Here is a 23,768-nt window from a genome sequence, read left to right on the forward strand (position 1 = left end):
ATTGTTATTATACTTATTATTTTTGCCATATTCATGCCCACTTTCACCAACTATATGCATTACAGTATTATATATATATATATACATGATACAAGGTTAGAGTACTGCATTGCAGAATTAGGAGAAACATGAGCTAAAAATCAGAAGCAGAGGCAATGTGGCTTTTTAATTTGCTTTTATTGCGGGGGAGAAGCACATACAACCAATGCGAATATTGCAAAGGCTTCCTCTTTCTGATCTGGATGATTTGCTGGAGAAGGAGGAGACTCCAGCTGGGGCTGAAGCAGGATTCAGTAGCTCTCAAAGTAAAGGAGCATCTCCCAATTTTCAAAGGTCCTGTTTAAGCTGGCATCAAGCTTATGGGACGCTTAAAAACAAGCAAATGAAAACAAAAGCAAAAAAAACCCAGTTACTTCCATATCACCTGGAATCTGGTGTCAAAATTACAATCATAGGAAGGCGGAGAATTCGGAGGAATGTTAAACGATAGAATTCGGAGGAATGTTAAACGATAGAATGTTAAACGATAGAACAGTTAGACTAAGAATGCAGCAGCCTAAATCCAGATCATTATTAAAATATTCCACCAGTTTTTCTGCGTGTATTTATGTATGCAACAACAGTGGCTAGGATTTTTCCAGCCCAGAAATGGAAAGATGACAAGATACCAACTAAAGAAGAATGGCAAGAAAAACTGGTGGAATCAAATCCGCATTATAGCATAACAAAAGTGAGCTGAACTGAAAGAAGATAATAATAATAATAATAATAATAATAATAATAATAATAATAATAATAATAATAATAAATTTATTATTTGTACCCCGCCACTCTGGGCGGCTTCCACAGAGACCAAAAATACACTAAAATGTCACACATTAAAAACTTCCCTGAACAGGAAACTGAAGGATGCGGATAACGTAAGTAGGTAAAATAAAATATGCATCATAGGTCTAAAGGATGATGTAGAAACAAGATTTAGGACATAATATACAAATGGAAGACTGGGAAAAATTATGGAAAGCAAACTTCAAATTTGCTGATTGTATACTGTTGAAAGAGAATTACAGTGGTACCTCGGGTTACATACGCTTCAGGTTACATACGCTTCAGGTTACAGACTCCACTAACCCAGAGATAGTGCTTCAGGTTAAGACCTTTGCTTCAGGATGAGAACAGAAATCGTGCTCCAGTGGCGCAGCAGCAGCAAGAGGCCCCATTAGCTAAATTGGTGCTCCTGGTTAAGAACAGTTTCAGGTTAAGAACAGACCTCCAGAACGAATTAAGTACTTAACCTGAGGTACCACTGTATATGAAAATGATGTACAGATAGTATATCCCTGCTGTAAAAATGGTTAAAATATATAGAACAGGCTCCAATAAGTGTTGGAAGTGTAAAGAAAAGGAAGGCACATTTCTTCATATGTGGTGGAACTGTAAAATAACCAAAAACTTTGGGGAAATGATTTATAACCAAAGGGGAAAAAAATGTTTAAGATAACATTTGTTAAAAAAAAGAAGCTTTCTTGACGGGCATTACAGGTCAAAACTTGTCAAAAGAGCAGAATACATTATTTATGTATGCAACAACAGTGGCTAGGATTTTTCCAGCCCAGAAATGGAAAGATGACAAGATACCAACTAAAGAAGAATGGCAAGAAAAACTGGTGGAATATGCTGGCGAAGTTGACTGGGAAACTTAGAGATAAGGACAATAGAAACTGGGAATCATTTATGCTCTACCTACAGAAAAACTGCAAAGAAGTGGACTCACTAGCAGGGTTCAACTTAACGCTTACAATTAATAACATAGAAATTAAGATGTACAAACTGGAAAATAATAAAGTGTAAGTGGAAATATGAAAATAAGTATGGTATGAAAATGTTAAGAATATAATAATATTTAAGTTCATCTCCGGCACCTTGTTTGAGCTCTTTTTACCTCTTGCAACATATCTTTTTCATGTTGCACATTCCATCTTGAATCATTCCTTTGGGACACTTGTTAGATTTGCAAGTGCTGCCTCTCTTATAGCAATCTGGTCCAAGATTTGGGTCTTCCTCGGCAAATCCTTTGCAAAAGGAGAAACAAAAAAGATCCCTGTCCATTGCAAATTCAGAAGTGGAGGGAAGGGAAGGGAAACTTAAAAATGGGAAACTTTATGTTGGATATGCAAAAAAGATACAGGATCATATTTCTGTATGTGGTGGAATTGCAAGGTGATCTGTGAATTTTGGAACAACATTTACAGTGAATTTGGCCTTACGCCAAAGAATAAACGGACATAAATCGGACATCAGGAATCACAAGACAGAGAAACCAGTAGGAGAACACTTCAATCTCCCAGGACATTCTATACAATATCTCAAAGTAGCTGTTTTACTACAAAGGAATTTCAGAAATAGACTGGAAAGAGAAGCTGCTGAATTGCAACTTATTACCAAACTTAAAACCACGGAGAGACCTGGTCTGAACAAAGACATTGGATTCTTATCTCATTATACATGACAAAGCCATTTTTCACCTTTTCACCCCTTGCTTTTTCCTGTAAGACCTATTGCGGTCGTTAAGAGTCGTCAACAGGCTCATCACAGCTATCTGCCAATCACCCATTCCCACCACCCTTCTGAGTAATACCCCTCCCCACCTTCTCACTATATAGAAGGGTCTGGTAACTTCTGTTTCAGTGTATCTGAAGAAGTGTGCATGCACACGAAAGCTCATACCAAGAACTAACTTAGTTGGTCTTTAAGGTGCTACTGGAAGGAAATTTTTTTGTAGCGAATTTAAAAAAAACTATTCAAATTTACATTTCTAAAAAAACCCAGAAATTTTTCTATTAGGAATACTACCAATGGAAATAATAATAATAATAATAATAATAATAATAATAATAATAATAATAAAGACCATTGTTTATGTACGCATTTACGGCAGCCAGAATAACAGTGGCAAGAAATTGGAAAAATGAAACCTTACCAACGATCACAGAGTGGCAAATTCTTAAGATAGAATACCTGCAACTAGAAAAATTGACTGGAAAACTTAGAGGAATGTCAAACCAAAAGGTATTTAGGGAATGGGAAATATATAAAGAATACTTGAAAACTTACAGCACGAACAATAAGATACTTGCAGAAATAGAGTGATACTGACAACCAAGAATTATTCAAAATGTAATAGTGGATTATATGTCTATATACAAAATAAAATAATATAAACCTGTACAAGGGATACAGATAACATAAGTAGTAAAGGTGAAGGGTAAAGGGACCCCTGACCATTAGGTCCAGTCATAACTGACTCTGGGGTTGCGGTGTCCATCTCGCTTTATTGGCCAGCATACAGCTTCCGGGTCATGTGGCCAGCATGACTAAGCTGCTTCTGGCGAACCAGAGCAGCGCACAGAAATGCTGTTTACCTTCCCACTGGAGCGGCACCGATTTATCTACTTTGATAATGCTTTCGAACTGCTAGGTGGGCAGGAGCTGGCATCGAGCAACAGGAGTTCACCCGTCGTGGGGATTCAAACCGGCAAGTCCTAGGCACTGTGGTTGAACCCACAATGCTACCCGCGTCCCTACATAAGTAGTATAATTTGTGGGCGTTTCCGTGCACTCTGGTACTTGTCACAGTGTTGCGTTGTGCCAGAAGCGGTTTAGTTATGCTGGCCACATGACCCGGAAAGCTGTCTGTGGACAAATGCCGGCTCCCTCAGCCTGAAAGCGAGATAAGCGCCACAACCCCATAGTTGCCTTTCACTGGACTTAACTTTCTAGGGGTCCCTTGAAGGTAGCCCTGTTTAGGGAAGCTTTTAATTTTTAATAGATTATTGTATTTTAGTGTTCTGTTGGCAGCTGCCCAGAGTGGCTGGGGAAACCCAGCCAAATGGGCAGGGTATAAATAAATTATTATTATTATTATTATTATTATTATTATTATTATTATTATTATTATTATTATTTCGTGCAAGTTATCTCATCCACCCTGTGAGCAACACAAGGAATCTAGAATTTGAGCATCCCCAACAGATGCTCATCCCCAATGGAGAATGGAGCCCGCCTCCATTCAACTGAAATCTACACTCCTGTAGCTCAAGCCATTCAGAGCTATCCTTGCCATCTGAAGTGGATGGCGTTTACCACCTGTTTTTATTTGTTTCTTTGTTCCCAATGTTAATGTTTTAACTTTTTTTGGAAACGGATCAGAGACTTCATTGCACAATTAAATTAAATTTAGAAAGAACTATGGGGACGTGGGTGGCGCTGTGGGTTAAACCACAGAGCCTAGGACTTGCTGATCGAAAGGTCGATGGTTCGAATCCCCACGGCAGGGTGAGCTCCCATCGTTCGGTCCCAGCTCCTGCCAACCTAGCAGTTCGAAAGCACCCCTAAGTGCAAGTGGATAAATAGGGACCGCTTTCTAGTGGGAAGGTAAACAGTGTTTCCGTGTGCGGCGCTGGTGCTGGCTCGCCAGATGCAGCTTCGTCACGCTGGCCACGTGACCCGGAAGTGTCTTTGGACAGTGCCGGCTCCCAGCCTCTTGAGCGAGATGAGCGCGCAACCCTAGAGTCGGTCACGACTGGCCCTGACGGGCAGGAGTACCTTTACCTTTACTAGAAAGAACTAGGAAAGAGCAAAATGTCTGCAAACTCCTCTCTGGGAGCTGGTGTGTATGTATGGTCCCAGAAATCCAAAATCTGTGACCTGTCAATCATGACTAAATGTGTATCTTTACGTGTAAATCAGCACATGCACATTTCCTGCAAACCTGTGTCCTCTTTTGCCCCCTTTCCTGGTCAGGCTTCATTGTTATGTTAGCTTTTCCTATGCGGAACAGCATTCTCCCTCCTTCCTCTCCATCCCTTACCTGAAGCAGTCAGCAGCAGCAAAGACAGGACAGCCCAGAATAGGTGAAGGATCTTCATGGCTCAGTGAGGATGGATGGATGGATGCAGAAAGGTTCAATGCAGGGCTACAAGAGCGAAGGTTGTCAGGGTTGGGAGGGCTGAGCTTCCCATATTTGTAGGATCCTTGGGAAGCTGTTCCCTCCCACTTCCTTGAGAAGTCTAGCAAGTTGTCACCATGCCCTGAAGGAAGATGGGGCTGCAAACCCAACCCTAAGCACAGTGTCTTTCTTGAAATGATATGGAGAGATGCAGAGATTAGATGTTCTGGCCTGCGGTAAGACCTAGAGGGTGCAAAACCAGGAAAAAGCACCCAGCCAAGTCACTGAGTACATCCTGGTAGATGTATGGCTGATTTATTGACTCCCAGTTGCTTAACAAGACAGCAGAAAGTCTCCGTCAACCTTCTCTGTCGCTCCTTCAATTCTATATTATATGCCTAAAACAAAGGAAGGCTTGTTGGGTCATCAGGGATGGAAGGACCATGAGCCCCATTCAGCTTGGCACTGAAAACAAATTCTTGGGCTTGGGCTATGTACACATAGGTGGCCTGAAATGCAGCAAAATCCCCCTTCCCGTGTGCTTTAAGACCATAAGAAAAACCTGCCACTCAGGCCAATCATCTACAGTCATACCTCGGGTTACGAACGCTGTGGGCTGCGTGTTTTCGGGTTGTGGACCGCACCGAACCCAGAAGTACCGGAATGGGTTACCTCCGGGTTTCTGCACTTATGCAGGCTACGAACGTTGTGGGTTGCAAACATGCCTCCCGCACAGATCACGTTCGCAACCGGAGGTATGACTGTATGTCTTTGTGGTTTTTATATTGTAATTTTACATTGTGAACAGCCCTGCATCAAAGAAGCGAAGAGTTGGAAGGGACGATGAGGATCATCTCGTCCAACCCCGCGCAATGCAGGAATATGCATACAGGGATTAAACCTGCTCACTTTATCCATGCTGTCCTCCAAGACCAAGCTCTCAGTTCACCCATCAATGGCTGAGAGGTGTCTAGCACTGGCATGAAAACACTTGAATACTTTCATAGAACTGTAGATTTGGAAGGGACCACGAGGAGCATCGACTCCAACCCCACACAACGCAGCAATCCTTCACCCAATGTGGGCTCAAACCCAAGACCCTGAGATTAAGAGCCTCATGCTCTACCAATTGTCTTCAAGTGTAGGTTGGGATTATTAAAAGGGGTTCCCTGGAGTGGAGACATAGAAGGCCACTGGGAAAGCAAATTCTCAGAATAATGCATTAGGCTATTTGGGAGAGTTAAAAATGGAGGCCCTTTCACTCTTGGGAGTCCCATGGACTGCAAGAAGATCAAACCTCTCCATTCTGAAGGAAATCAGCCCTGAGTGCTCACTGGAAGGACAGATCTGAAGCTGAGGCTCCAAGACTTTGGCCACCTCATGAGAAAAGACCCTGATGTTGGGAAAGATGGAGGGCACAAGGAGAAGGGGACGACACATGGCAAGATGGTTGGACAGTGTTCTCGAAGCTACCAGCATGAGTTTGACCAAACTGTGGGAGGCAATGGAAGACAGGAGTGCCTGGTGTGCTCTGGTCCATGGGGTCAAGAAGAGTCGGACATGACTCAACGACTATACAACAACATAAATGGAGGATGTTTTGCAGGGGAGGAGGGGAAATGGGTGTCCTTCCTTGGGCTACGTTATACACATGACTTAAAGGTAGGTGGGGAGAGAGGGCCCATTCTCTCTGCAGAACCACAACTTGCCATTATTCGTAGAATTATGGACACAGAGAGGCAACAGGACTGCTTGAGGTCCCCTGATTACATAATTGAAGAACACAAGAGAGATCTTGCTGTCCCAGAGGCATACCTCCATTTCCTTGTATCCAGAAATGCAAGAAGGGCCTTTAACTCTTGCCAGAGGTTCGGCTCTGCCCTCGCCAGTTCTGGAAGGAACTTTTGGAAAAATCCCGTACGCTCAGAAACTTTGTGCCTGCCCATTAGGGGAAATACAAAGCCCTGAACACTTATTTTTTAGATGTCCCTTTTACGATGAGGCACGTAGAGATCCCATCGACCCCCATCTGGTGAGGCTTGCTGGTCTTCCGGACAAGCCTAAACTCACTTTTCTCCTCTTAAGCAAAAATCACACGATGACCCGGATGGTTGCCAGATTCCGTGCACAGATTTGTAAGCGTAGAACACCCCCTGGAACAAATTGATCTCTAGGAAAACTGCCGTAGCCGGCCTCCTGGGCGTCCCAGGGGCAATCTGCTTGTTAGTTTAACCTTAGGTCTTTTTGTGTTCATGCGACTATTTTAATTTTAATCTATGAGCTGTTATTGTATATTGTTTTAAATGTCTATTTCACTCTTGTGAAAGCAGTCTCAGTTGTGCTTCTGAACTAGTCTTTGACTGTAATAATATATTATTATTACAGTCATACCTCATGTTACGTTTGCTTCAAGTTGCGCGTTTTCAGGTTGCATCCCTGGAACCCTGGAAGTACCGGAAAGGGTTCCTTCTTGGTTTGGCCGCTCGCGTATGCGCAGACACGAAAAATGACGTCGCAGGCATGCACAGAAGCTGCGAATCGTGACCCGCGACCCTCCTGAATGGATCCCATTCGCAACCAGAGGTACCACTGTATTATTATTGTCTTCAGGTGTCTTGGGCACTCATGTTTTGACTTGTTGTACATTGGCCTGCTACACCTGTGCCCCTGCACTCATAATGCATAGTTCTGTTGCACCTCCATATTGATTTTTATAGGTTTTGTGATCTACATGCCAGCTTCCAAAGCAGAGCCTCCCCAGCTCCCACCCTCAATCAGTTTTAAAGCCTTTTTGTTATAAGCACCAGCAGTCTATTTCCACTTTGTTTGAAGGGCCAAAGGTGGGCACAAAACCCCAGAAAAAGCACAACATGCCTGTCCCCTACCAGAGGTGCCACCTCTTCCCTAACACCTCATCCACCCAACATATTTACAAGTCTGTCAATCAAGATGCCTGACAACACCTGATAAATGCCCGCCCTGGGACATTCTTTGAAATGGTGAATACCTTGACTCCACGATGCCTTATCAAGGGCATGTTTCATTCATACATAGATATCTGCTCTTTTAACAAGTCTGCTCAGATAGTTCATCCATACTTGCCAAACCAGTTTCACAGAAAGGAGGCCAGGAAGAATTTCCTGCTGCGTGACTGGAGGGGCTTCCGGGGTCCATTAACAGCTAAACATGGCTTTGATCTTGCTGGCCCTACTATTTCAGACATGTGGTTTATGCACAAATATGCATTTCCCTTGTGCACTTAGGGAAGTGCATGTATTTATGACGCCTTAGATTTCTTAAAGCATAATCCCAGCCCTAACCACAGTGTAACCAGCTGAGCTATTGACATTGTTTAGAACCTCAAACCCAGATAATGGAAAATTGGCAAGCAGTGCATCTCTGAACAGTGTAACATGTTGTCCCCAGTAGCTGATCCTGTTTGCAGTCTGACTGCTGCTTTCTGCACTGGTTTCAAATACCAGTTTTATCAACTCTGCCTGAGTCTCCAGGTTTCTGATTTTAGCCTCACACAAAAACCAAAAGATAACCCATGGTGGTTATAGTATAGTTACCAGATTTTTTTCAATGAATCCGGGGACATTTTCTTTCTTTTTCTTTTTTCTTTTTAAGCTGAGTAGCAACAGGGACACAGGTGGCGCTGTGGGTTAAAGCCTCAGTGCCTAGGACTTGCTGATCGAAAGGTCGGCGGTTCGAATCCCTGCTGCGGGGTGCGCTCCCGCTGCTCGGTCCCAGCGCCTGCCAACCTAGCAGTTCGAAAGCACCTCCGGGTGCAAGTAGATAAATAGGGACCGCTTACCAGCGGGAAGGTAAACGGCGTTTCCGTGTGCAGCTCTGGCTCGCCAGATGCAGCTTTGTCACGCTGGCCACGTGACCCGGAAGTGTCTCCGGACAGCGCTGGCCCCTGGCCTCTTAAGTGAGATGGGCGCACAACCCCAGAGTCTGTCAAGGCTGGCCCGTACGGGCAGGGGTACCTTTACCTTTACCTAGCAACAGGGAATCAGTAGTGGGGATGGTGAGGCAAAAGACCCCGGGCCCAAGCACACATGCATATCGTATAAAGGTGCAAAGCCCTTCTTTTGCACCTTGTGAAACATAAACGCTCTGAGTTTTTAAAAAGCTGGGCAATGGCTGCCCGCCCGCGGCTCCTGAGCCTCCTCCGATCTCCTTCCCCCTTTCGCCTTTGTTTTGACTGATCAGGAGAGGATTGGGAGTCGCAGGAGGGCAGCCATTGCCCAGTTTTTTAAAAACTCGGAGCATTTATGTTTCACAGGGCGCGAAAGAAGTGCTTTGCTCCTTGCCTGGCAGAAAAACCGTGCACCTTGCGCTTGTGTTGGGCAACGGCCGCCCGCCTGCGACTCCTGATCCTCCCCTGATATGTCAAAACAAAGGGGAAAGGGGCAGGAGATCTGTACCGCCGGGTGTCCCTGGTTCCCCCTTGGCAGTGGCAGTGGCAGCGGCAGCAAGCAGTTCCCGAAGCCATCCAGAGCCAACTGCCCTACCAGGCTGGCTCCAGGCTTCTGAGGCTGCTGCTGCCACATTTCCCAGGGACAGATTTGCAAATCTGGGGACATTCTAGTTCATTATCCTCATTGTGGCTCAACGGACTGTTTTTTGGGGGGACCCTTTCACCTTCTAGCATTCTTTTCTGCTTTGCTTCTGCACAACCATGCTGGTCTCATGAGTAAAGGTAAAGGGACCCCTGACCATTACGTCCAGTCGTGGCCGTCTCTGGGGTTGCGGCGCTCATCTTGCTTTATTGGCCGAGGGAGCTGGCGTACAGCTTTCAGGTCATGTGGCCACCATGACTAAGCCGCTTCTGGCGAACCAGAGCAGCGCACGGAAACGCCGTTTACCTTCCTGCCAGAGTACCTATTTATCTACTTGCACTTTGACCTGCTTTCGAACTGCTAGGTTGGCAGGATGAGGGACCAAGCAACGGGATCTCCCCCCGTCGCGGGGATTCGAACCGCCGACCTTCTGATCGGCAAGCCCTAGACTCTGTGGTTTAACCCACAGTGCCACCCACGGCTCATGAGTGCAAGGTGCTATTTTTGCTGCATAAGCAAGGACTCATACCTGAAAACTGGAAAGAGAGGGAATGGGGTTTTTTAATTGGCTTTTATTGCAAGGGACAAGCTGGTATAATCGTGGAACATTTTACGATGGCTTATTCTTTCGATCCAGATGCTTTGGTGAAGAAGCAGAAGGCGTCTCTAGCTGGGGATGAAGCAGCAATCCAGTGGCTCTTAAAAGATCTTGGGTAAGCAGGACTCCTCCATCAGTCTAATCTGTTTGAAAACAAAGCAAAATATAAAGCAGTTATTTCCATTTCACCTGGAATCAGATGTCAAAATGATGAACATAGGAAGGTGGAGCATTGCAGGGAAAGAATGAGCTAAGGCAATCAACAATAAGTATTGTAAACTCCTGTGGACAAGAATAAAGATCTTGCCATGGTTTTTGTATATATTTCCATTGTTCTAGTGCACGTCCCACCTGGTCTGAGAACTGAACAGCAACAATAAATGACAAATGAAGGAAAATGGAAGATATAGACAATATACATTGGTAAAAGAATATTACAGATCTGAAAGAAAAGTGAGGCATGCCTAGGACTCTACTGTCATATTCTAATGAATAAATGAAGACAGATTCCAGTTACAGAATCAACTCTGAGACTGTACAAACTCTTTAGATATATTAATGTGAGTTTTCAGAATGAAGGATCAAATGAGCTACTTATCTGTAGAATATGGGGAAATCCTAGTAGTAAATATGAGTCGGACCTTTCCTCGTTTACTCTGTGGGAAAGCAAAGAATGGCACCATGATTTAATTGATATGTTAATGAGCTGAGGAATGCAATGCATATGGCAATTCCTTTACTCCTACACGTTAAGTATATCTCAGCAAGGGCTACAACACTAGAAGATAAGAAGAGGTTGTAATATTTGCAAAAGGAGATGTGTTTCCTTGGCTGTAAATCCCATTGTGGTTCACAGAAATGAGTCATTAGTCAAGTGATTGTGGAGAAAAGATTGAAAACCCTGAAATCAGAGGCTTCTTGACATGCTCAGCCTGGAGGGTTCGGGCCGTGGATGCTATTTGTGAGATTACGCTTACCTCTGGCAGGTTCTTCAATCTCTCGTCTGGGGAACCAAGATTACTTCTATTTGCAACACCTGAGGCTACTCCATCTCCCACACATTCCAATCCGAGTCTTGGGGTAACATGTCACTAGTAGGCAACGACCCCCTTCAGCGTCACATTCTTCCTTAGTCTGTGGTGACTCCTGGGATTCCTGTTCTGTCTCCTGGGGTTCCTCACTCTGTGCTGTCTCCTTAGAAAATCCTGCACAAAGAGAGAGAGAAAATATCACTGTACACTACAGGGACCAAAATAAAGTTACAGCTTTGCAGGGGGCAAAGAAAATTCAGAAGAGGAAGAAAAAGGGGGTACAAGTTCATTGGCAACTCAGGGTATGGTGGCATTCCAACTCCCACCTCCAGCCATTGGCCACACATGTTGTCTGGGCTGGAGTCAGATGCCGGTCATCACAAAGAAACAGTTGTCCGTGAAGTTTACTTTTTATTCAAGGAATCGGAATACAGTTCAGTCACATGTCCCAGTAGGTCTTGGGCCTACTGAGCAGTTACCAGGACTGAAGGTCCCTGTCTTCCACTCCTTCGAAGGCTCCTCCTCTTCTAAACATTTTCCAAGCCCTCTCTAAAGCTATCTGCCCACCTCTGCTCTTTGTTCTGCTTTTCTCATTGTCCTGCACGTTCTTGGGGACCGAGCCAATGCTTTCTTTTATAACCAGTCCTTTGACCTTGAACTAACAAATTTGATAATAAAATAAAATAAGGAAGTGTTTATAGTTCTGAGTAGTGCTCTCCTCTCCATTCCATTCTCCCTCCCCAGTTTTACACCCACACACCCACACACACCCCTTTACAGTCCTCTTTAGGATATGGGATTATTTGAAGGGGGCTGCCCTAACATTTACCGAGGTTTCCCTTGCCCTAAAGCTTCTTGGAACTACTGCAAATCTTAAGCTGCTCCTCAACCCTTGTTGATATGTCCCTCTTTTGCTTGAGTGCTGCTTCTTTGAACAATGCAGGGAATCTAGCACTTGAGCACTCCAGTAAGGATCTGCAAATGTTTAGCTGAAATCTACACTCCTATAACTAAAGCCAGTTAGATCTAATTTCTCCCTCCAGGGCAGCAGAAAGCAAACATTTCCAGCCTTTCATGGAGCAGACCAGCATCAACCCAGTATCTGTGGCTCTTTCCCTGAGAGCCACTGTCTGTTAGTGGAGACAGTTTTAAGATAGATGGGCCAGTGGTCTGATTTGCTAGAAAGCAGAAGGGTTAAAAGGACTGAGCTATTCTCAAAACCTTTGAATAGTGCGGTTTCCCAGCCCCAATATGCAGGACCTGAAGACAACTGCCTTCTTCTGTATCACTTACCAGACGTAGCCAGCAGCAGCAAAGACAGAATAGCCAAACATAGCTGGAGGATCTTCATGGCTCTGTTAGGATAGATGGTGCACTGAGACTCGGTGCAGGGCCACAGGCCAGAAGGTTATCAGGGGAGAGCTGGGTGATCCATATTTGCAGGATCTTTGGGAAGTTGTTTCCTCCCACTTCCTTGCAAAGTCCAGCAAAGTCACCATGCCCTGAAGGAAAGTGGGGCTGCTGGTTCAGCAATCAGCACACTGTCTTCCCCAGAATGACATGAAGAGATGGAAAGATTAGAGGTTTTGGCCCATTGTGAGATGTGGAGGACGCTAAGACCAGAAGAAGCACCCAGGTGAGTCACTGAGCACCTACTGTTAGAAGTAATGTCTGTGTACTGGAAGTGGCAAAGGTCACCAGTGTGATCGCCGAAAAATGGCACACACTGGGCTGTGAGCACTCCAGCTGCAGCACAGTCTTAATCAAAGGTAACATGGTGTTTGGAGATGCACGAACTCAGGACAAAGGGAAGAAACATGCTACGAGGAAGGCACGCTTGGCAAACCCTCACCATGATCAGAGCTTGCAGGGCAGCAGCTGAAGAAGGAGCACAAAGGGTTTTCTTGTGTGTGTTTCTTGTGGCTGACTAGCTGCTAGGCGCACGCAGTTTTTTTATCCATTTTTAGATTTAGGGGAGCTAGTCTCAAACGTTTGTTGGGGAGACCTAGGTTTTTTGGGGGGGCATTTATTTGTCCTGTCTTCACGCTTTTTATGATGGAGGACCGCTGTAGTCACTCCCAATGACACGTTCTCAAGATGGAGGGTGAGGGAACAGCTGCAGTCGCCTGCGGTTCCTGCGCAATGTTTGCCATCTTGCCAAAGGTTGCAGGCAGCTTTACCTGCAACAATTGCATGTTGATTGCCCTCTTAAAAGACAAAGTCCAGCAACTGGGGGAACGTGTAGCTACGCTCCAAAGAATTAGAGAGCTGGAGCTCTTCTTGGAAGCAACAGAGCACACCGTCTCCACCAAGGAGGAGAAAGGGGACTCCCCTGAGAAGGAGGCTAGTTCACCAACACAGGAGCCAGATATATGGAGAAATGTGACTCAAAGAAGTAGGAGGCCCAGGGTTCGCTCTGATTGTTTAGACATACACAATCACTTTGAGGTCCTCTCCCCTAGCATGGAAGACGAAGAGCAGACTCCATTTGAGGATCTCTCCCTCATTACAGTCGATCAGGTATATGAAGACGAGCAGCAAAGTCAGACCTCAGGGAATGTGCAGGCGACCTTGGAACACACAACTCACGGAAGAACCCCGACCAGACCTAAGAGGAGGCGTGTAGTGGTGATAGGGGATTCCCTACTGAGGGGAACAGAAGGAGTGATCTGTGGGCCTGACAAGATGTCTCGGGAAGTGTGCTGTCTCCACAGGGCTAAGATCCAAGATGTAAATGAACGACTGCAAGGAATCATAGAATCATAGAGTTGGAAGAGACCACAAGGGCCATCGAGTCCAACCCCCTGCCAAGCCGGAAACATCATCAGAGCACTCCTGACATATGGTTGTCAAGCCTCTGCTTAAAGGCCTCCAAAGAAGGAGACTCCACCACACTCCTTGGCAGCAAATTCCACTGTCGAACAGCTCTTACTGTCAGGACGTTCTTCCTAATGTTTAGGTGGAATCTTCTTTCTTGTAGTTTGGATCCATTGCTCCGTGTCCGCTTCTCTGGAGCAGCAGAAAACAACCTTTCTCCCTCCCTCCTCTATGTGACATCCTTTTATATATTTGAACATGGCTATCATATCACCCCTTAACCTCCTCTTCTCCAGGCTAAACATGCCCAGCTCCCTTAGCCGTTCCTCATAAGGCATCATTTCCAGGGCTTTGACCATTTTGGTTGCCCTCCTCTGGACACGTTCCAGTTTGTCAGTGGCCTTCTTGAACTGTTGTGCCCAGAACTGGACACAGTACTCCAGGTGAGGTCTGACCAGAGCAGAATACAGTGGCACTATTACTTCCCTTGATCTAGATGCTATACTCCTATTGATGCAGCCCAGAATTGCATTGGCTTTTTTAGCTGCCGCGTCACACTGTTGGCTCATGTCAAGTTTGTGGTCAGGATCACACTTCAAAACAACCTTGACAGATTAGAGAACTGGGCCAAAACAAACAAGATGAATTTTAACAGGGAGAAATGTAAAGTATTGCACTTGGGCAAAAAAATTGAGAGGCACAAATACAAGATGGGTGACACCTGGCTTGAGAGCAGTACATGTGAAAAGGATCTAGGAGTCTTGGTTGACCACCAGCCATCTCGTCCTCTGCCGTCCCCTTCTCCTTGTGCCCTCCATCTTTCCCAACATCAGGGTCTTCTCCAGGGAGTCTTCTCTTCTCATGAGGTGGCCAAAGTACTGGAGGCTCAGCTTCACAATCTGTCCTTCCAGTGAGCACTCAGGGTTGATTTCCTTCAGTATGGAGAGGTTTGATCTTCTTGCAGTCCATGGGACTCTCAAGAGTCTCCTCCATCACCATAATTCAAAAGCATCAATTCTTCGGCGATCAGCCTTCTTTATGGTCCAGCTCTCATTTCCATACATCACTACTGGGAAAACCATAGCTTTAACTATACGAACCTTTGTTGGCAAGGTGATGTCTCTACTTCTCAAGATGCTGTCTAGGCCTGTCATTGCCCTTCTCCCAAGAAGCAGGCGTCTTTTAATTTCGTGGCTGCTGTCACCATCTGCAGTGATCATTGAGCCCAAGAAAGTAAAATCTCTCACTACCTCCATTTCTTCCCCTTCTATTTGCCAGGAGGTGATGGGACCAGTGGCCATGATCTTCGTTTTTTTGATGTTGAGCTTCAGACCATATTTTGCGCTCTCCTCTTTCACCCTCATTAAAAGGTTCTTTAATTCTTCCTCACTTTCTGCCATCAAGGTTGTGTCATCTGCATAACTGAGGTTGTTGATATTTCTTCCGGCAATCTTAATTCCGGCTAGGGATTCATCCAGCCCAGCCTTTTGCATGATGAATGCAAAATACAGCCTTGTTGTACTCCTTTCCCAATTTTGAACCAATCAGTTGTTCCATATCCAGTTCTAACTGTAGCTTCTTGTCCCACATAGAGATCAGGAGACAGATGAGGTGATCTGGCACTCCCATTTCTTTAAGAACTTGCCATAGTTTGCCGTGGTCGACACAGTCAAAGGCTTTTGCATAGTCAATGAAGCAGAAGTAGATGTCTTTCTGGAACTCTCTAGCTTTCTCCATAATCCAGCGCATGTTTGCAATTTGGTCTCTGGTTCCTCTGCCTCTTCTAAATCCAGCTTGCACTTCTGGGAGTTCTCGGTCCACATACTGCTTGAGCCTTCCTTGTAGAATTTTAAGCATAACCTTGCTAGCGTGTGAAATGAGTGCAATTGTGCGGTAGTTGGAGCATTCTTTGGCACTGCCCTTCTTTGGGATTGGGATGTAGACTGATCTTCTCCAATCTTCTGGCCACTGCTGAGTTTTCCAAACTTGCTGGCATATTGAGTGTAGCACCTTAACAGCATCATCTTTTAAAATTTTAAATAGATCAGCTGGAATACCATCACTTCCACTGGCCTTGTTATTTGCAGTGCTTTCTAAGGCCCATTTGACTTCACTTTCTAGGATGTCTGGCTCAAGGTCAGCAACCACACTACCTGGGGTATACGAGACATCCATTTCTTTCTGGTATAATTCCTCTGTGTATTCTTGCCACCTCTTCTTGATGTCTTCTGCTTCTGTTAGGTCCTTTCCACTTTTGTCCTTTATTATGGAAATCTTTGTACGAAATGTTCCTTTCATATCTCCAATTTAGCCATGTTCAAATATATAAAAGGATGTCACATAGAGGAGGGAGAAAGGTTGTTTTCTGCTGCTCCAGGGAAGCGGACACGGAGCAATGGATCCAAACTACAAGAAAGAAGATTCCACCTAAACATTAGGAAGAACTTCCTGACAGTAAGAGCTGTTCAACAGTGGAATTTGCTGCCAAGGAGTGTGGTGGAGTCTCCTTCTTTGGAGGTCTTTAAGCAGAGGCTTGACAACCATATGTCAGGAGTGCTCTGATGGTGTTTCCGGCTTGGCAGGGGGTTGGACTCGATGGCCCTTGTGGTCTCTTCCAACTCTATGATTCTATGATTCTTTGATTCTTTGATTCTATGATTCTATTGAAGCACGTGAATGCTAGCAGGTACTCGCTTGGTGTTAAATAAGGATCAGGCAGACTCAGCAATGGAGAATAATAAGGTGAAGTTTATTGCCAGGCAATAAGAACCCAGTTTGGAATCTCTTCCAAAAGAAACTGGGACCTCGATTGACAGAAATCCAGAGGTCTTATACCTGAGCGGATCACAGCAAATCATAGATCATGAGACAACCATGAGACAGCCACGATATTGTCAGCAAAGAATTAGCCAATTAGCAAGCTTCTTGCCATGCTACCAGCTCCTGGTCAAGCACTGGTCAAGCACGGAGTTTTAGTTCTGCTTTCCTATGCTTTCAGTGACGCTCTGTCTAACCTCTCCCCTAGTTATGACAGGACAGGGAGTTTGGAGATTTTGTGGTTTCCCTCTTCCTCTTCTGTGGATTAATTTAGCCTGTATCTGAGGGGATTTTGTACCAGAATCTCTGATTCACGTCTTCCCCTTGTCCAGGGTACACAGATGTTTGTAGGGGAAAGGTCGGCTCCTAACTTTGCTGTTTCAAGCAATATGCAGTTAGCTAAGGCACAGCTTCCCTTTGATTCAAAATGGATTATAAAATACTGTAAGCCCTGATTATGTGTGAGCATATATGAATATATTGATTACTGATAACTGATTATATGGATAGCCTAGGGGTAGCCCTTCTTCCTTGCCTCACTATGATTCTATGATTCTATGATCAACTCCCTCCTGGAAACCTATGTCCCCACTGTGGAAGGACATGTGGATCCAGAATTGGCCTCCACAATCACTGATGGTCTCACTGTTAATACTGTGTTTATGGAAGACGTAGGATATATTGCTGTTTTAACTGCATTCTTTGCTTTTAATATTGTGTGCTGCTTGCAGATTTTAACAGGTTTGCTTTCAAGTCAATTCAGGTTTGCTTTTATCAAAGTGACTCTAGTGTTGCAAACTGTTTACTGTCTAGAAAGATTTTTAATAATCTCTACGGCCTTGGCCCAAGTACACCTGAAGGAGCATCTCCACCGTCTTCGTTCAGCTATAGACGTTGTTTAGAACCTCGAACCCAGATAATAGAAAATTGGCAACCAGTGCATCTCTGAGCAGCGTAACATGTCCCCAGTAGCTGCTTCTGTGCGGCGTCTGGCTGCTGATTTCTACTAGTTTTATCAACACTGTTTACAAGGTTTAGCCTCACGGAAAAACCAAAACATAACCCATGGTGGTTATAGGGTATATGCTGGGGGGGGGGGTTGCCACACCTCCCTTCCCATTTTGTCATATTTCGTTATCCTCATTGTGGCTCAACAGACTGTTTTGGGAGAATCCTTTCTCCTACTAGGGTTCTTTTGTACAGATCTGCTTTGCTTCTGCACAGCCATGCTGGTTGAAACCTCTGTCTCATAAGGGCAAGGTGCTATTTTGGCTGCATAAGCAAGGACGGATACCTGAAAACAGGAAAGAGAGGGAACAGGGTTTTTCAATTTGCTTTTATTGCAAGGGACAAGCTGGTATAATCATGGAACATTTTGCGATGGCTTATTCTTCCGATCCAGATGCTTTGGTGAAGAAGCAGAAGGCGTCTCTAGCTGGGGATGAAGCAGCATTCTATGTGGCTCTTAAAAGATCTTGGGTAAGCAGGTCTCCTCCATCGGTCTAACCTGTTTGAAAACAAAGCAAAATATACAGCAGTTATTTCCATTTCACCTGGAATCAGATGTCAAAATGATGAACATAGGAAGGTGGAGCATTGCAGGGAAAGAATGAGCTAAGGCAATCAATAACAAGTATTTCAGGGAAATGTAAACTCCTGTGGACAAGAACAAATCCATTTCTGAGCACAATTCAAAGTGTTGGTGCTGACCTTTAAGGCCCTAAATGGCCTTGGCCCACTATACCTGAAGGAGCATCTCCACCCTCATCGTTCAGCCTGTACACTGAGGTCCAGCGCTGAGGGCCTTCTGGAGGTTCCCTCCCTGCGAGAAGTGAGGTTACAGGGAACCAGGCAGAGGGCCTTCTTGGTAGCGGCGCCTGCCCTGTGGAATGCCCTCCCATCAGGTATCAAGGAAATAAACAACTATCTGATTTTTAGAAGAGATCTGAAGGCTGCCCTGTTTAGGGGAGTTTTTATGTTTGATGTTTCATCGTGTTTTTAATAATCGGTTGGGAGCCACCCAGAGTGGTTTGGGAAACCCCGCCAGATGGGCGAGGTATAAATAACAAATTGTTGTTGTTTGCTGTTTTCTTGGCATGGTTTTCTGAATATATTTGTATTGTTCTAGAGCAGATCCCCAGCTCATCTGAGAATTGAACAACAACAAAAAATGACAAATGAAGGGCAATAGAAGGTATAGACAATATAAACAGGTAAAAGAAAAAGAAGGAAAAAAAGTGAGGTATGCCTAGGTCTCTACTGTCAGATTCTGATGAACAAATGAGGACAGATTCCAGTTACACAATAAACTCTGAGAATGTTAAAACTCTTTAGAGATATTGACATGAGTTTTCAGAATGAAGGATGAAAAGAGTTAGTTATGTGAGGAGAGGACTTCCAGAACAGCGCACTCAGTGTTGGGTCAGAGTTTGAGCTCTGAGCTGCTCTAGACAGACTCGGCACCTTTAGAGGCGAAGCAGGAGCAGCAGGAGGCGTAAGTTGCCCCTACTCGGGTGGATTTCCCGGGAGCAGAGGCTCAGCAGCGCAAAAAAGGGGTTTCCCCACACTAGAACTGGACTTTAAGACACTTTAAAAAAGAAATTTAGGGGAGAACCTCTGCGCAAAGGAGCGACACCGCCCTCTGGTGCCTTCGCCTCCAGACCCCATGAGGTAGCGCTGGACTCTCCAGTAAGATATTGACACAAATTCAAGGAGCATTCCACCCCCCCAAATTTATACAGTGAGAAAGGGGTTATCTAAACCCCAACAATACATCAGAAACAAAAAAAGGGAGGACTAACAAACAGATAAAATTAAGAAGTTGCAAGTGGAATGCTAAAAGGGGGTCATCCCTCACAACAGAAATTAACGCTGGAGGACCGACAGTGCGGTAGAGATTTTGAGGGGCTTCTCTGCACTCCCAAAATAACACAGTCAACCCAAGAAGTGTCACTGGAGTTTGGAGCGGGAGAACAGTTTAGACCAGCTAAACAGACGACAGAAATAAGGAGAGCTCTTTACCAGAGACTTGCAGAGATCTGGAGATGCGAGGAGAAGGCTGAAGTCAGCAGATTGATAGAGGTGGGTGGTGGCCATTACTGAAAGACTACACTGGAGAAGACTTTAAAGAGCTGCTTTAACACCAGAGAAAGATAGAGTGAGGAACGGCAGGAAGAGTGACATAGCAGCCACTAGTGGAAGTAAAAGACATAACAGCTAAGAGACATAATAGTCAAGAACTGTAGGAAGAGCTACACAGCGGCCACTAGTGGAAGAAGAAGACATAACAGCCAAGAGGCACAATAATTAAAAATAGCAGGAAGAGCGACACAGCGGCCACTAGTGGAAGAACAAGTTACAGTAGCCAAAAACGGTAGAAAGAGCGACACAGCGGCCACTAGTGGAAGAACAAGTTACAGTAGCCAAAAACGGTAGAAAGAGCTACACAGTGGCCACTAGTGGAGGAAGAAGACATAACAGCCAAGAGACATAATAGTTAAGAACTGTAGGAAGAGCTACACAGCGGCCACTAGTGGAAGAAGAAGATATAACAGCCAAGAGGCACAATAATTAAAAATAGCAGGAAGAGCGACACAGCAGCCACTAGTGGAAGAAGAAGTTACAGTAGCCAAAAACGGTAGAAAGAGCGACACAGCGGCCACTAGTGGAAGAACAAGTTACAGTAGCCAAAAACAGTAGAAAGAGCTACACAGTGGCCACTAGTGGAGGAAGAAGACATAACAGCCAAGAGACATAATACTCAAGAATAGTAGGAAGAACGACACAGCGGCCACTTGTGGAAGGAAAAGATACAACAGCCAAGAGGAAAAGTAATAGCCATACCCGCAACGACAATACTTGCCTAAAGGAACTGTAAAGCATAAACATCAAAGGGGAAATTTAAAATTCCAAATATTTCCAGCATAAAGGTAAAATTAATTACCCATGAAAATTAGATCCAATTACACTTCCCACAGGGGAACTCCCAATAGCTTTAATCTTTGGAGACTATATAGAATCCGAGGCGGAGAAGTGGAATCAAAAGACAAGTGAACTCAATCTCAAAACAACCAGCCATCCAAAAATACCCAAATACCCAAATGGGTTCAAAGAAAATGCAATCAACAATTGGCTAAACTTAAATTGCCAGCCAAGCAAGGAGAACTTCGATGGCGGAAGGTGAAGCAAGTATGAATTTAAAGGATTTGATTATTGCCATGCAGAAAGACTTAGGGGACAGAATAAACTCAGTAGGCGGAAATATTAAATCACTGGAAGAGAAAGTAGTAACTATGGGCAATAAAATTGAAAAAAATTCAGCTCTTATAATGGACCTTACACATCAAATGAACCAATTGACAATGAAGAATAAAGAAATTGATAAGACAGTGCAAGAAGTAAAGGCAAAGACATTGAAGCAAGAGGAAATAACCAAAAAGATGGGGGCTGAGCAAAAAGAACTGAAAAAAACCCCAAGACAAAAACAAGGGGGAAATAGAGAACCTAAGGAAGATGCAGGAGGCAATTTGGGACGAATTGGCTGTCCTTGAGTTGAGACAAAAGGAAATGATTCTCCGCCTGAGAGGAATACCAGAGAGTCAGGATGAGGACATTTCGACAAAATTGTTAAAAGCCCTGGCGGACTGGTTGGGGGTTCAGGAGGAGGACTTATCACTTGATATTGATAAAATCTTCAGGATAAAACTGCATATAAGAGGAATTAACGTAGGAACTCGCTACTACAAAATTAAAGCCTTTTCCGATGATGTAATCGTAACCACTGAAAATCCAGTGGCAAGTATCCAAAAAACGCTTGCACAACTGGAAGAATTTGGGAAGGTCTCTGGGTTCAAACTGAATAAAGGAAAATCCAAATTATTAACGAAAAATTTACGGAAGTTGCAACAAGAGGAACTGGAAAATACAACAGGTTTAAAGGTAGCCAATAAGGTAAATTATTTGGGGGTTTGGATCACCAATAAGAATATAAACTTATATAAGGACAATTATGAGAAGAAGTGGAAGGAAATTAAAAAAAATTAGAGACTTGGGGAAAATTGAATTTGTCCCTGTGGGGGAGAATATCCACAGTTAAAATGATGGTATTGCCAAAAATGATTTTTATGTTCCAAATAATACCTATAATTAGAGGCGTAAAGTGTTTTAAGGATTGGCAGAAAGACCAAGTATTTGGCAAGGGGAAAAATCACACATAAAATTTAAGCTACTAACAGAGTTGAAGGAAAAAGGAGGCTTCGCGGTCCCTGACCTTAAACTGTACTTTGAGGCAGCGTGCTGGACATGGATTAAGGACTGGATATTAATTAAAAACACGGAAGTCCTAGATCTGGAGGGATGGAATATTGTGTATGGGTGGCATGGCTACATAGGCTATGACAAGGTTAAATCCCACAAAGGATTTTTAAATCATATTGTGAGAAGGGCATTATATGAAGTATGGGAGAGGAGTAAAAAATCAGTAGTAACCAAAACACCATGGTGGCTGTCACCAATGGAATCTATGTCGGTTCAAAGGATGAATATGAACAGCGATTGGCTAACATATAAGGACTTAGTAGAGGAAACAAGTAGTGATCTGAAAATAAAGGACCTAAGCAAATTGAAACAGAAGGGAATAACCTGGCTGGAGTATTATCAATTAAAAGCCGCCCTTGAAAAGGATAAAAGAACCAAATGATTTGACAAAAAAATATCCTATCTGGAGAAGGATATTTTATATAATAATCAAAAGACACTTTCTAAAATGTACAAACTACTTTTGAATTGGGAAAGAAAGGAGGAAGATATCAAAGAAATTACAGTAAAATGGGAGAGGGACCTGGGACATATGATCAAACCCAATATTTGGAACGAATTATGGACTAAAAATATAAAATTCACGGCTTGTTTCCTTATAAGGGAAAATCTTATGAAAATGTACTATAGGTGTTACCTGACCCCTGTAAAACTAGCAAAAATAAATAAATCAAATAATAACAAGTGCTGGCGGTGTAAGGAACAGATAGGAACATACTACCATATGTGGTGGTCCTGTGTAGAGATACAAAGATTTTGGAACATGTTTTATAAAGAGATAAAGAGATTGATAAAAACTACATTTAGCAAGAAACCGGAAGAATTTTTACTAGGAATGGTTTCAGATAATATTCCCAAAAACAAAACCAGGCTATTTATGTATGCAACGTCAGCAGCAAGGGTTATAGTGGCAAAACACTGGAAAGATAAAAATACGCCCACTAAAGAGGAATGGGTAGTCAAATTGTGTGAGTACTTGGAGCTCGCAAAGCTGACAGATGCAATAAGAGATAAACCTTAAAAAATGGTGAAAGAAGAATGGGAATGTTTAAATAATTATTTAGGGGACAAGGGCTCAGCAAGAAAGATCTGGCTATGTTTAGAATGATACCGCATAGAGAAATGTTCCCTGATACCAAGATGAGGGATTCCTTTGGAATGCAGATAGAATTAATTGATAAGAATAATGATCTGTTGTGAGCTTGACAGAAGTGTACAATAGATGAGCATTCCTGCTTTGGCTCATCTTCCTTTTTCTTTTTCTTTTTTTTCTTTTTTCTTTTCTTTTATCTTTCCCATAGTTGCTTATGTTCTGTGTCATGTACTTCGATATTTTTTGAAGTTTTTGAAGGTTTTTTTCCATTACTATTAATGAATTTTCCTTTGTAATTTTGGTTGTCTATATTATATGTAGCTGTTTACATGTACCTGTTTAAAGCAAAAAAAAAAAGTAAAAAAAAGAGTTAGTTATGTGAGAAATATGGGGAAATCCTGGTACTAAATTTGAGCCGGACCTTTCCTCTTTTACTCTATGCAAAAGCAAAGAATGGCACCAGGATTTAAATGATATTGTCAGAGCTGCCCAAGATCCCAGCTCACAGAGGACCAACGCCAGGTCGTCGTTATATACAAAAGTCTTTATTGAAGTTCAGTTTCCATTTCAAAGCCGTGGC

At 43.7% G+C, this 23,768-nt stretch overlaps 1 long non-coding RNA gene across 1 annotated transcript; it reads right to left on the bottom strand.

Annotated features, from left to right (window-relative positions):
• Positions 1-238: 238 nt before the first annotated feature.
• LOC309366081 lies at positions 239-5,241 on the bottom strand. The gene is made up of 3 exons (XR_014166479.1): positions 4,871-5,241; positions 1,943-2,072; positions 239-367 (listed from the first exon to the last, which is right to left on the bottom strand). It is a non-coding gene; the product is annotated as an uncharacterized lncRNA (long non-coding RNA).
• Between the last annotated feature and the right edge of the window lie 18,527 nt (positions 5,242-23,768).

Source organism: Podarcis melisellensis, assembly GCF_964234715.1.
Source record: "Podarcis melisellensis genome assembly, chromosome: 3".
Lineage (NCBI taxonomy): Eukaryota > Metazoa > Chordata > Lepidosauria > Squamata > Lacertidae > Podarcis > Podarcis melisellensis.